Source organism: Poecilia reticulata, chromosome 18, assembly GCF_904066995.2.
Source record: "Poecilia reticulata chromosome 18, P_reticulata-male-v2, whole genome shotgun sequence".
NCBI lineage: Eukaryota > Metazoa > Chordata > Actinopteri > Cyprinodontiformes > Poeciliidae > Poecilia > Poecilia reticulata.
In genome coordinates, this window is record NC_088847.1 from 19,224,422 (window position 1) to 19,237,832 (window position 13,411).

The following is a 13,411-nucleotide window of genomic DNA, read 5'->3' on the forward strand; positions in this document are numbered from 1 at the left end:
TTGTTTTAATTTATCACGGTATTAATTGATTTATTGCTTATTGAGACAGAAAGGTGTTGAGGATTAAATTATGGAGAAAGCGAAGAGATGCTGTATGAAAAATATATCAAAACGGAACCAGGGAGGCGGTGATGTAGGTAGGAACAAGTCCGAGTGATTAAACTTGATTATAAATGCTCAGAGTACGAAGTTTACAGCAGAGAGGAAGTGGAGCAGATATCAGCCATGCGGTCATGAAGCGGCGACGGCCGAATGAGGCGGCGCGGCGCTAACACGCTTTCATTTCTCCCCTGATCATCATCCGCCCTCACAGCTCCTTCCCGCTCCGCACCTCTCCCTCCTCTGCACATCACATCCAATCAGCTTCATCCGCACGAACGAGGCCGGCGATGTTCAGCCGCCGAGGAGGAAAACATGACATGCGACTGTTCACGGGGGGTGACGCAGAGGGAAGCGATCCGCAGATGTTGTTTCTGCTCCAGTTTTGGAGGAAATATTCCTCTGATGTGATTATGGTTTTCGTCAGGAGAGAATGAAAAGGAAGCGCTGCTCGTCTGTGTGGTTCCGCGTCCTAATTGAAAACGCTGCGTCCTCCCATGTCTCGTTTTTATCCCTGATGCTCGTGAACTTGCGGAAACGAGTCCAGCATCAGCGATCATTAAAGAGAAACGGGATCATTGACTTATTTCTTTGTTTTGTTTGAAGGTCCAGTCTGAGGCATCGGGGCTGTGTTTGAGCCACCTAGATAGTTTTTAATTAGTGATCCGGTGTCCTGTTGTGGTTCTGATTTGGGTTGAATTATTGCGTATTTGGACAACTGTTCCTTCTGGCTCTGCAGCTGGAAGGATGTCTGCTGTAGCTTTTTTTTTTTTGCTTTCAGACTGTTTCGACAACCGTGGCAACATGGTGCTGTTTTTACACCTGGGAGTGGCTAATTAGCATCTTAAAAAGTCAAATCATGCCTGACCTACGACCCCGAATCCCAGAGGAGTTGAGACGGAGATTCATGGTTTTGGAGCAGAAAGAGAAGAAGGAAGTTTAAAACATCTCTTCTTTCTCAGAACTTTCTCACACTGCAGGTCTGGAAGCTCAATCCAGATTTTTATGCTGAAGTCTGATTTCTTTTTCATTTTTTGTGAACGGCTGACTTCCCTGACGCGACACCAGCGTGCAGAAAAAGAACGTAGACGACTCAGCAGCAGCGCATTGTTTATGGAAATAATATCTTTGTTTATAGACTGATTTTAAAGATTCTGAGCTGATTGTGTCGTCACAACACAAAGGGAGCCAAGAAAAAGAAAGCACAACTGATGGCTGTTTGTGGAGTATTGACTGCAGGTTCTGCAGATGGTCTGTTTGGATCTGTAGTTTGAGCCAGTAGTGATACAGACTTCTTTTATTTTGATTAAGCTAGTAATAATAATAATAATTTTCAGCCATTGTCTGACTTCTTCTGGTGCAGAATTATGATGTAAAAGTCGGATAAAATGTGGCCTGACTCTTCTGACTGAAAACAATCGGAAACGTATCCGAATTAGTATCACGAATCGGAAACGGGCCGATCAGACAGCGGTAAAACGGTTTGATATAGGACACAAATGTGGAAGGTGAAAGAAAGATCACATGCTCGACTCTGTCTCTGCCTGACTTATTGACCGCATGAACGGACGGGGATTTAAAAAGGAGCGGCAAAAGCAAATGAGGTGGATTAGCAGTGTTTCATAAGAGCTAATGGTGTCATCCAGGAAGATGGAACATCATCTCTGCTGCCCAGAAACTGAGCACAAGAGTCACAAGACTGTCATTTAACAACAGTCTTCAGTCAGAGGCTTATTCAGATTCAGTGCTCTACTGACTGCTACAGGAGATACTTCCTGCATCACGAAAAACCTTTGTGGTTGATCTGCTCAGACTGGATATGTGCAGATGATTTAAACAACGACAGAGTCTCACTTCGTGCACAAACACCATCTATGTCTGATGTAGAAACCACATCATTGTTTTAAATCAGTCTCCTGTTGTACTTTCTATCTCCATTAAACTTTTAATGCTGCAGAAACACGACATGAAACCAAAGCCTGCGACACAATTTTCTCCTTTATCTGCTGCATGACAGAAAACAGACTGTTTATGTAAGCTAACATACAGCAGATGAAACATTAACAGAGTCGATGTTTGATCAATGTGGCTCACTGCTCAGGGGGTCATACCTTTGGTGTGATGGAGGGGCAACTAATTGTGCTGTGGTTCTTTATTAAATCAGTTTGAAGAATATTTCAGGGTTTCCACCCAGAAAACCTGATAAGCCCAGTGTTGGGGAGCTACAGGGCGGTCGTCCAGCGCCCTTCTATGTTTTTGAGTTAAAAAAAATGTTTGATGTTGACAGAAAATGTAAAAATATTACTAGCTAGTCATGTGTTATTGGAAGACATTACTCAAAATACCTAAATCCTGACTATAAAGTCAAACAATAAAAATGTAAAATCAGTAAACGATGCTTAGCCTGGTGGGCTGAATCAGAGAATAATTGAGGGAAAAATGACCAAGACCTGGTAGTAGAATAAACCTGGAGAGAATATTTCTTCTTCTTAAATAAGCTGTGATCACAGAGCAGCTAAACATAAAGAAATAAACGATCAATAGGAACATCCTGTTCTCTACCATAACTTCTCTCTTCTCGTTTGTTCTCATGTTTGTTTTAAAGCTCATTGTGAATTTATGATGTGGCTGAATGGAGCGCTAGCTAGCTGTCGCAGCACAGAGGCTAAAGGAGCTTCAAACTGGGCGACTTCAGACACCAAGAGACTCAGATGTTGTTTATCTTCTTACGGTTCCCTCAGCGTCTTGCGGAATGATTAATTCATCAGTTTGTTTTCATGTTTCATCCCATGAGGCTTCAGTTTAAAGCAGAAACCAAACATGCAGCGTTCAGACGCATTCAACATGTCTCCCTCGTTTTTAACCGTTTAAAAACACCAACAGGCTTTTCATTTACAGCAGGTATTTATGAATGGACGATTTTTAAAAAGGGAAACTTTAAAAAACACTGACAGGATAGAAGAATTCAAGGAAGAGCAGAGGAAAGGAAATATTAAAAATGGATACAAGTGAGGATGTTGGAAGGGAGAAAACTAAAGGACAGAAGAAAAAAGTAAACAAGGAAGGATGAGGGAAAATAGGCATGGCCAGTAGTTGGCAGTGTATTGTATGATGCACTCGTGTCCATGTCAGTGATCTGTGTGTATTTATGACATAAAAATCCTTAAACACAGGAAAACGGTTTTTAGACAGCTGTCTGCTGCAGTGGCATGAAAGGGTCAAAGTGTGAGTTAACGTCAGGAGCATGAAGGGTTGTCAGAATCAGGACTTGCTGAACTCATGTTTACATCTCAAGGTGAAAAGTTAAACATCCTGCTCTCCCATCTCCCTCTGCTACCACCCAAGGAGCCACCAGTTGGTTTAAGCGACTGTGGCCCACATCTCGTCGTTTCCCTCCTCGCCCTCCGGCTGGTATTTGCTCCAGTTTCTTCCCACCTGTTCCTGCCCTTCCTTCTCCTCCTTGTCTCTTTGCTCAGCAGCCCATCCATCTCTCCCCACCTCCGACTTTTCTGTCTTTTCAGTCGTCCTGCAGAGGTTTAAACTCATTCGTCTTCCTCCGATCCCTCCATCGTTGTCCGTCTCTCGCAGTGAAGCCAGCGGTGTGTTTATAAGAAGGGCGTCATGAGAGCTTTTAAATGCGAACACTGGTTCTGTCTGGTGTGTGAATGTTAATGCAATTGATCCAACAGTTTCCCATCTGAATGTCTTAATAATTTAAAAGCTGAGTTTTTAAATAAAACATAGCTTTAATATTATAAGACAAAATGCTGCAGTTTGATGTTGGAGGATTTTTTTTTTAGTTCTTACAAGATCGGCTCTTTGAACTTTAATTTTAAACTTCACAGAGATTTGCAGCTGCAAACAAACTAAATGAAATATGAAAACGAGACGAAGATTAAGATGACAAGAACATTTAGTTCAAGAAACTGACAGTGCCAACTGTAGAGCATGGTGGTGGCAGCAGCATGCCGTGGGGCAATTTCTCTGTTAGTGGTAGTGGTGCAATGCACGAAGCGGGTGGAATAATTTAGGAGGACGTCTTTAACTTTACCTCAAATTTAAAATTTTGCACCCAGTATTTCTTTTTAAAAGACATTGATGTAGCTTGTTGACTCCATCTTGTAGACAAAAATAGCTGAGCTAAATCAATGATAAATCAATAAAATACACGAAAATGGCTGCAGACAGATGAGCAATTATTCAACTGTACATCTTTGAAAAGCTTTAGTAAGCCTCCTGCACAGCCAACAAGACTGCAGCAAGTGGTTTCTGGATGGTAAGTCATCAACTAAGCACTTGTCTTTTCCAGCAGCCATTGTAAAGCGCTTACAGTGGTAAAACCAGCTGACCAAACATGCTGGAGCTCAGCTTAGGTTGCTAGGTAACTCATTATGACTTAATTGGGAAGTTTTTGAAATAGCCCGTTTTCCAGACACCAAAAAAAACATCAACTTATTGCTAAAAACAGCTGGGTGTTTTTTTTTCTTTAAGCATTTTTTTGCTGTTTTGTAGAAGCAGTGAACAAATATGTGCAAAATGTGAATTATGTCTCCTTTAATATGCATACTTTACTTTACTGTCAGTCATATGGAGCTTTTAGCAGTTTTTCTATTTTTAGTTCAATCAAATTGGTCTCCCACCTAATATCCACCTTGGTATTTCCTTTAGATGATCATTAGAACCAGAAGAATTGTACTTTCTGACCTTTTTTTTTTGGGACATTTCTGGAACAAACATGCGCCGGTAAAGGTCCGCGCAGGGAAATTTGTGTTTCTGTTGGAAGTTGGTTTCAGGTAACCTTTATAAAAAAACCGGCCAAAATTTGCTAAATGCCATTTCTTTCCTGGAACTGCAGAAGAGTCGAGCTCACCTGCGAATGATGAATACAGGCAAGAAGGAGGCAGGAAGGGAAGAGGAGGATGATAAAGTAAGGGGTGGTGAAGATGAAGGGCAAATTTTAAGAATTGAGAAGAAGCTGAGAGAGTTTGGAAGAGGTGAAAGGGGACGGCTGAATGAACAATAAAATATAGAGGGGCGATATATCATCCCAGGAAATGATGGGGTAGATAGACAGGAAATGTGATGGCACAAATAAAGAAGAAGGTGGATGATGAATTGAACCGAGGAGGGCAGAAAGAAGAGAATAACAGAGAAAGATGGAGAGAAGAAGAAGGACAGTAGTGGAGAGTTTGGTGAAGAGGAGGGTGAGAGATGCAAGTGGAGATGAAGAGCCTGCATGAGTCACATCGTCTCTTCCACAAGCCATTAGTGATTTAATCACTCTGACATGGCTGTGTGTGCCTGTGTGTGTGCGGATCATACCAGATTACCCCGAGGTGCTGCAGTCAGGAGCTGGCTCATCACTCTCCTACAGCGCCGTGCGTTCATCATGTCACAGCCCAGTTTACCCAGAACCCACCAGGGCGCCAGGTTCCCACCGAACGGTCCACAGTAGAGTCTTACATGTGACCCTGCAGATGATCTGCTGATGACGGCGGCCTGATTTACTCCAGAGCTGGTTCTGAACGACGGGTCTGCAGCTCAGCACCAGCTTAATGCCTCATTCAGGCGCCACTGCTGCTGGATGCGCTCATTAACCTGAACTCCATTCATTTTCATGGCGCTTTGCATGTCTGTAAAACTCCTGTTGGTATTTTGAGACGGGAATGTTAAGTATGTTGTAAAGCTTAGGCGCTGTACAGTCAGGTCTGTATAAAACAAATATCTCCACCACATTGTTTTAATAAATGATATTATACACATGGGATTGGTTTAAGGAAAGTTTTCATCCACATGAATCCATACAATTTCACCCCTGAGCGTTATTTTCAAGGGAAAGTATTAAGCAAACTTCACAATTTGCACATTATTTTACTTACGTTTTGGTCTCCACTGCTTTTAAAAACAACCCAAATGCTTCAATAAACCAGCCAGCTGCATTTTGACAATAAGTTATTAGAGTATAGAATAGAGTAATTCGCAGAACCCCAAAGTTCATATGCGTGCAAATGAACCTTCACTTTGGTCTGAGTTTCTATAAATGTTTTCATGTGGATTAAAGCCCAAAAAGCATAAAAATGTTTGTTTTCCCAGATATTGAGCTACATGCGGACCAGGTCTTAGTCTGTCTGCATATAAACTCCACATCATTTGGGTCAAGGTTCTGATGGACCAACACCGGTAAAGAACTATAAATCACACCTAACTCAACTTTAAGACCAAACACTGGAAATGTGAGAAAAGCACCTTGAAACTTATTGAATTGTTTTGCTCCATCCATTTTCCCCATCAACTCTGACCTGCTAAACACGAGCATCACCACATCTTGATGCTGCCACCACCATGCTTCATTATGTGATGGTTGGTTCAATGTTCATCGTCGGTTCCCAATTATGTAATATAATTTATTTGTTGGCTCTTTAGCCCAGTATATGGAACAGACACATGAATATTCTAACAATATATTTCATTAAATTGAGATTAGGGATTAAGGATTAAATAAATGTTCACTTCTTCCTACTCCTTTTCAAACAGAAAAATAGTGAAAAACAAATTATTTTGTTTTTGGTTATGAATGCACATGATTTCTCTTGTTTTTAAAAAACTGTTTGAAATAAATCAAATCAAAAATCACTTATTGTTCTTACCAAACCTTCACAAAGGCCAATTATGAGAAGTGGATGACTAAGAATGAAGGTCCCTGCAGCTTTTATTATATTCTCACTTTAAATATTTGAGGTGGATAAACTGAAACAACCTTTTGAAATCTGCTGATGTGTCTCTACAGCTACTAGAAAAGTTGCAGTCAGACTAAATAAACAGGAAAGTAGCAGCACAGCTGACACACCCTGGAGGCTCCTCGTTGGCCTTGTTGGTCAGTGAACCCAGCGCTGAGAGTTTTAATGTGGTCTGGGCCTGGCGGGGCGGGGGGGGCAGAGGAACTGCGAGGCCCGAGGCAGATGGGGAAGTAAGGAGGCACAGAAGGACGAGGGGAAGGCAGCCTGTTGCCGCAGCTCTCGGTGGGTCTCCGAGCCGTGATTACAGGGTGTGTGCAGTCGGCGGGGGTTTGATCACAGGCCTTGGCTGGCAGAAAACCACGGGTGGAGAGCGCGCGCTCCGAGTGTGTGTGGCTGCGGACGAGCCGCTCCGGCCACTGGGCGTGTTGCTGCCAGTGTGCGCTGACTTGGCAGGACTGCAGCGTCGCCAGCAGAGTGGAGAAGTACACCGAGGAGAAACGGAGAGTGACAGGGAGGCTAAACGGGAGGATTTCACAGTGGGGATAGGAAGAATCAAATATGGCAACGATTTTTCAAGTAAACATTTTTCTGAAGGGACCAGTGACATGAAACTCGCGTCACATGTAGGCCTGTTACAATAAACTGCCCCAGAAGTTATCGCGATAAACGATAATATTGTTGCTTTGAGACCCTTTTCAAGCGTAATAATTCAACAACACATTCTCGAAAATCAATAAACGTTCAAATGAACATTTAAAACTGTGACTGGCAGACATTTTAAATGTCTAAAAGAAATAAGGAAAACGACAAATAAAATGAATCGTGAAGTCTCTGTAAGTAAAACTGTCCTTAAAAAAGAGACAGTAGTTGAGACCAAAGCACCAGACTGAAGATTTTATCATCCAGTTTTTGGTAGAAAGAGAAAATGGAAAAACGATAAATCATGCAAATGGAAATTATTGAGCTGGTTTTAATTGATATATTGATTTATCGCATATCTGCAGGTTTCAAGTCAAATATAAAACTCTCTAAGGCCTTTCAAATGTCACTGAATGAAACTGAAGACGGAAAAACCTATAAATTCAGGGGACGGTTGGGAGATCATGCTGTACTTCAATCAAGCTTCTCAAAAACTGACATTTCTGGGATCTATTTGTGGCTCTTGGGAGAAATCTTTGTGCTCCTCACTCCTCATATCGCTATTTACAGCTTTATCCCAAGTAGTTTAAAAGTTGTTTTTTTCCAACAATGAAAAGCATCAACAGTTTAAAAAAAGAAAAATCAATACACGGCACTGAAGAACTGTTCAAACTGTGGACGCAGCAGCATAAGGATGGGCGTGATGAACAAGAAGTCAAATCAGGACTATGGAGAAAAATGTGACTGCAGCCAACAGCAGACAGCGGCTGCCACATCGATTTTTCCACATGACACAGCCGAACTCGCACACATGGAGGGAAAGCTTAAAAACTGGCTAAAGATGTTGGCTTAAGCTACTTAGCGTTGACTGCTCTCACATTAGGAGAGACGAGGAAGAGGAGGGAGACACTCAGACCTGGAGAGGAGGAAGACGGAGCTGAGGGATTGATGTGTGCTTTTTATTCTCTTTGTATTTCTTTCCTATTTTCTCTTCAGCTCTCTGTCACTTGGCTGTCTGTCCTTCGTTTTTCTCCGTCTCGACCGGATCATGGTTGTGTCTTTGTGTGTTTTCCCCCCTTAAGGCTCGAGATTTTCAGCTCTTCTAATTAAAGATCAAACAATGGACATGCATCCCACCACCAATCTGACGACAAATGCTTCAGACTAAAAGCTAAACACGGTGAGAAATAATGTGGGACGTAATCACACAGTTCTTATTCAAACCTCCAGCAGAAACAGTAGAAAAACAAACGAGTACACCACGAGGGCCCTTCCTTTATCCTACGCAGATAATTTTATTTTTTGTTGCCTCGACTTTTGTGGAGCGATGAATGGAGGAATCAAAAGTTGCTAAGGCAACAAACAATGAGTTGAAGAGAGAAGAAAAAAATAACTCTTTGCTTTTAGAGACTCAGGAATCCTCGGGTTGAGAGGCGAGAGAAATGGAGGAGATAAAAATGGTTTCTGTCAAGCAACAAGCTGTTTGGTACCAGACATCAGCGAGTAAAACTCAACTCCAAAATGCAAACGGACCCTCAATACACAGAAAATATGAACACATTCACACATCTGCATGCAAGGCTGATTGGTCAACTGAAAACTTTAATCTTTAATACGGCATGTAGATTAGTGGTATAGATCAGTGGTCCCCAACCCCCAGTCCGTGGACCGGTACCGGTCCGTGGACCAATTGGTACTGGGCCGCGCAAGAAATAGTGAAATATTTCCGTTTTATGTATTATTTGAGCCTGGAGGATCTTTCATTTTGAACCGGATTCTCTCGGTTACTTGTGCGCCAACATTGAGCCCACAAGCAGCAAAATGAGTAAGAAACAGATCAGATGTCTTTGGAAAGTTTCTTTGCAAAGGGGAAAAGGCCCAGAGAAGAGACAGGAGAATGGATTTATCCCGGACCGGTAGGTGAGTCCCACATTACAAGCCCGCTCTGCGTAACATGCGGCGACCAGCTGTTAATGAGGGAATGAAGCTTCAAGCTGCTTCGCAGCGTAGAGACCAAGCAGGCTGTGGATATAAGCAACACTTCAGGTGTTATTGTCTTTCATCAGTTCCAGATCGGACCGCCTCGTTGCAGAGAAACAAGCTCAGGGCTCCCGTTAGTCAGTATCGTGAGTTAAAATTTTCACGAAAGCAAAATGTTCGTTTTTGTGGCACATCTGTATCTTATTTTGAAGGGATATATAAACGTTACCATAGCGACCAGAGTCAGAACGTTTGGGCTGCGGTCGAGAGGAGATGAGTAGAGCTTGAGTCTTAAGTCTGGTTTAGACAAAAAGATTTAAGAATGTTTGCCGATTCTCCAAACCTCTGTGACCACAGAGCTGATAAAAGTCCAACAGGTTCGATCGGTTCGTGTGTCCAAGGCAGGAGCAACACGACCTGATTCCAGTCACGAACATCCCGATTCCAGAGGATAATCCAGTAAAACCCCCAACATGGCGGGAATTTAAAATAACCTAACACGGATGACGATGTAGAAGCAATAGTGATAGTTTGTGGAGTAATTTTAAGAGATAAAAGATGTAACAAAAAGAAAAGGCGGTGGATAAAAGACGACGGGAGCAGCCGCTCTATTTGCTGCACTATGATTTGGAGGTGACTGTGTTTTTTCATTTAACATTTTTAACTGAATAAACATAATAATGACCTTTAGATTTAATAATAAACATTTCCACATATCATCTCCGATATCCACCGGACTCAGTTGCGCAATATGTCAGCTGTTTGGGATTCCCCTCTGTTCTTACGTCACCGCGCTTTTTGATTGGCTACCTGTCACATTCAGCAGGCCTTTTGCTAACTTTGAAAATGTTCCTCTAAAATAGTTTTCTGGTGCTAATTTACTCTGCTGTTTTGTAAACTTTTAAGATATCCGTGTTGAAGTTTTGGTTATTGACTGTTAAGAATTCACCAAGTCGACGTTTATATTCACGCTCTTATTTTGAAGTTATTAAAAACTGTTGAAGTATGACATGACATTTATTCTGCTGGAATACGTCGCTGTAGAACTGCCGTAGTAAAATCTGCTGATGCTCGGCTCTTTTTGACCGAAGCCTACTGTAGTGAATTAGCCAAAATCGGCAACAGAGTTAAAGGTGATTTTATTTATGTAGCACATTTTCAGCAACAAGGCAGTTAGAAAAAAATAGAAATAAAACAAAACCAAAAAAAAAAAAAAAAACAAAAAGGTTAGGGTAACTACAAGAAGCTAAGTCCTTGTTTGACTCTTCTTCTGTGTTGCTACATAATCTATAATTCATAATCTAACAGGAGTTTCTCGATTGAGGTATAAAACTAAATGTTGATTTCAGTTGTTCTGGGTTGCAAAGTAGATGGTATTTTCTGAGTTTCTTCTAGATTTGCAAAGTATTAACCTAAATGTTGGTTCTCCATGTTTGATTCTTGTTCTGGGTGCAAAGTAACACTTTATTTGAAGGAATGTGAATAAGACACGACATTATCATAAACGAGACATAACGCCTGTTATGAACGTGACGTAACACCTGATCTGAACCTGATTTGAACCTGACATAACACCTGATTTGAACCTGACATAACACCTGATTTGAACGTGACATAATACCTGATTTGAACGTGACATAATACCTGATTTGAACGTGACATAATACCTGATTTGAACGTGACATAACACCTGATTTGAACCTGTCATAACACCTGATTTGAACGTGACATAATACCTGATTTGAACGTGACATAATACCTGATTTGAACGTGACATAATACCTGATTTGAACGTGACATAATACCTGTTATTAACGTAACATAACACCTGATTTTAACCTGATTTGAACGTGACATAACACCTCTTATTAACGTAACATAAGACCTGTTATTAACGTAACTTAACACCTGATTTGAACCTGACATAACACCTGATTTGAACGTGACATAACACCTGCTATTAATGTAACTTAACACCTGATTTGAACGGGACATAACACCTGTTATGATCGTGAAGGAGTCTTTATGAATGTTTATGACTGTTGTTATGTAGTATCATTCGGTCACTTTTAATGAAATTTACTTTTAATGGACGATTTATGCAAGTTTTAAAGCAACTTTGCGTTAAAAGTGACATTATTTACTGAATGACACTTCATGTTCATAACAGGTGTTGTCATGTTAATAACAGGTATGTCATGTTTATAACAGGTGTCATGTTTATAACAGGTGTTATGTTAGGATTATATCAGGTGTTATGTCATGTTCATAACAGGTGTTATGTCATGTTTATAACAGGTGTTATGTCATGTTCATAACAGGTGTTATGTCATGATTATAACAGGTGTTATGTCATGTTCATAACAGTGTCATGTCAGTCTTATGCACACCCCTTCAATAACGTGTTACCCAAAGGACTCTGTAATTTCTAAACTAACAGGAGTTTCAGCAAAACTCAACTATAAAACTGAAACCATGACAGAAAAGTCGGTTCCAAAGAGTCAGAAGTGCAAACGTGTACGTAGACGTGCGATAACGACATTTATCCTGTTATCCTGAGCGATATATTTATGAGCAAATGTGGATTTAATGTAAACAGCTTCCAGAAAATCTGCATATTAACCAATCACTTGTTCCAGAATTATTCATGCTAAACGTTATTTACCTTCATACCAGTTAGCTTTCAGCTGTAAAGTCCACAGATTTATGCGACCATATGAGGTCAACCATGTGCCTAAACGACTCCTGGATGATCATTGGTCATGTCCTGATGATGCCAGATGAAATAAAAGAGTCAGCCGTGGTCAACATTGGTAGCACATCCTTCTGAGCACCATCTGCATCATCTAGATAACATTTGTCCAGGAAGCAGCGGCCCTGTCAGAGCATGAGTAATCGTCTCTTTGTCCCTCCAGCTGATCTAATCTACCGCTGACCATTACTCTACTGAAACAACGGGATGAAAGTATTTCTTGCGGTGAAACATTTTTAGCTGATCCAGGAAGAAAGTTAAATGCCAGGTAATATATAGGAGCCTCTGAGTAGATGATGTGTGGGCTGTTTCTGTGTTTTTGACTTCAGCTTTATTGAATTTTCCTTTGGATGGATTATTTGTTGACCACCAAATCTCTTCTGTGCAACTTTTCCCTGCTGTTGTTTTTCACCTGGATGTCGCTCCTCGCAATAAAAAAAGGAAGAAAGTCAGCTCGATTAGAAAAACGAGTGAATGAGTTTTAAACAGACGTCTCTGCTTAGTTTTCATTAATTTTCCTTCCCTTTACTTTAATTTATAGCCTCACAACTGTAACATCAGTAGAGAAAAATGCTGACTAAAACGCTAGCTGTGCTAACCCTAAAGCACAGGTGTCAAACTCGAGGTCTGGGAGCCAAATCTGGCCCGCCGTAGCTTCTTATGTGGTCCTTTAGACAACAAATTACATCAATTAGTCCCTCCAGTTTTTCACAAATCTGCAAAATCCATACAAATCAACAGATTCCAACATTTTTTTCTAATTTTTATTGTGATTTTTTCTTAAAGTTTTCGGAAAAACATTGGGTCCAAGTGACTGCTGCCTAACTTGATGTCAAGTTATAGCCTGTGATTGATATGGAGAGTAATAAAAAGTTAGATTAAACAACATACATTAGCGCAAATATCATAAAAATTCCTTAGATATTTCTAAATTAGCACCACAATTTAGAATAGTGATTTTGATTGCAAAAAATGCAAAACAAAATTAGCTATGCTAGCAAATTAGCATACAACTTTAGTCTGCATCCAAATCACAGAATGATCCCCTCTGAATTTTAAATAATGCACATTATAAATACGTTTATGATGCGCGGCACCTGATTAGTATTTTCTCCAGTGTTTGCTCGGTCAGATAAGGGAAACAACCGCTGCTCCAAATCCAGGCTGTTGTTTGAAGGCTGTGCGTTATGCAGCCAGCTGATAA

General features: G+C 40.9%; 1 protein-coding gene and 1 long non-coding RNA gene across 5 annotated transcripts in view; one reads left to right on the top strand and one right to left on the bottom strand.

The window, feature by feature from the left end:
• Nucleotides 1–13,411, top strand: part of LOC145548537 (uncharacterized) — a 96,473-nt gene that overhangs the window by 38,871 nt on the left and 44,191 nt on the right. The window lies entirely within an intron of this gene.
• Nucleotides 1–13,411, bottom strand: part of LOC103480746 (sodium/calcium exchanger 1-like) — a 111,461-nt gene that overhangs the window by 37,220 nt on the left and 60,830 nt on the right. The gene's annotated exons all lie outside the window — the stretch shown is intronic.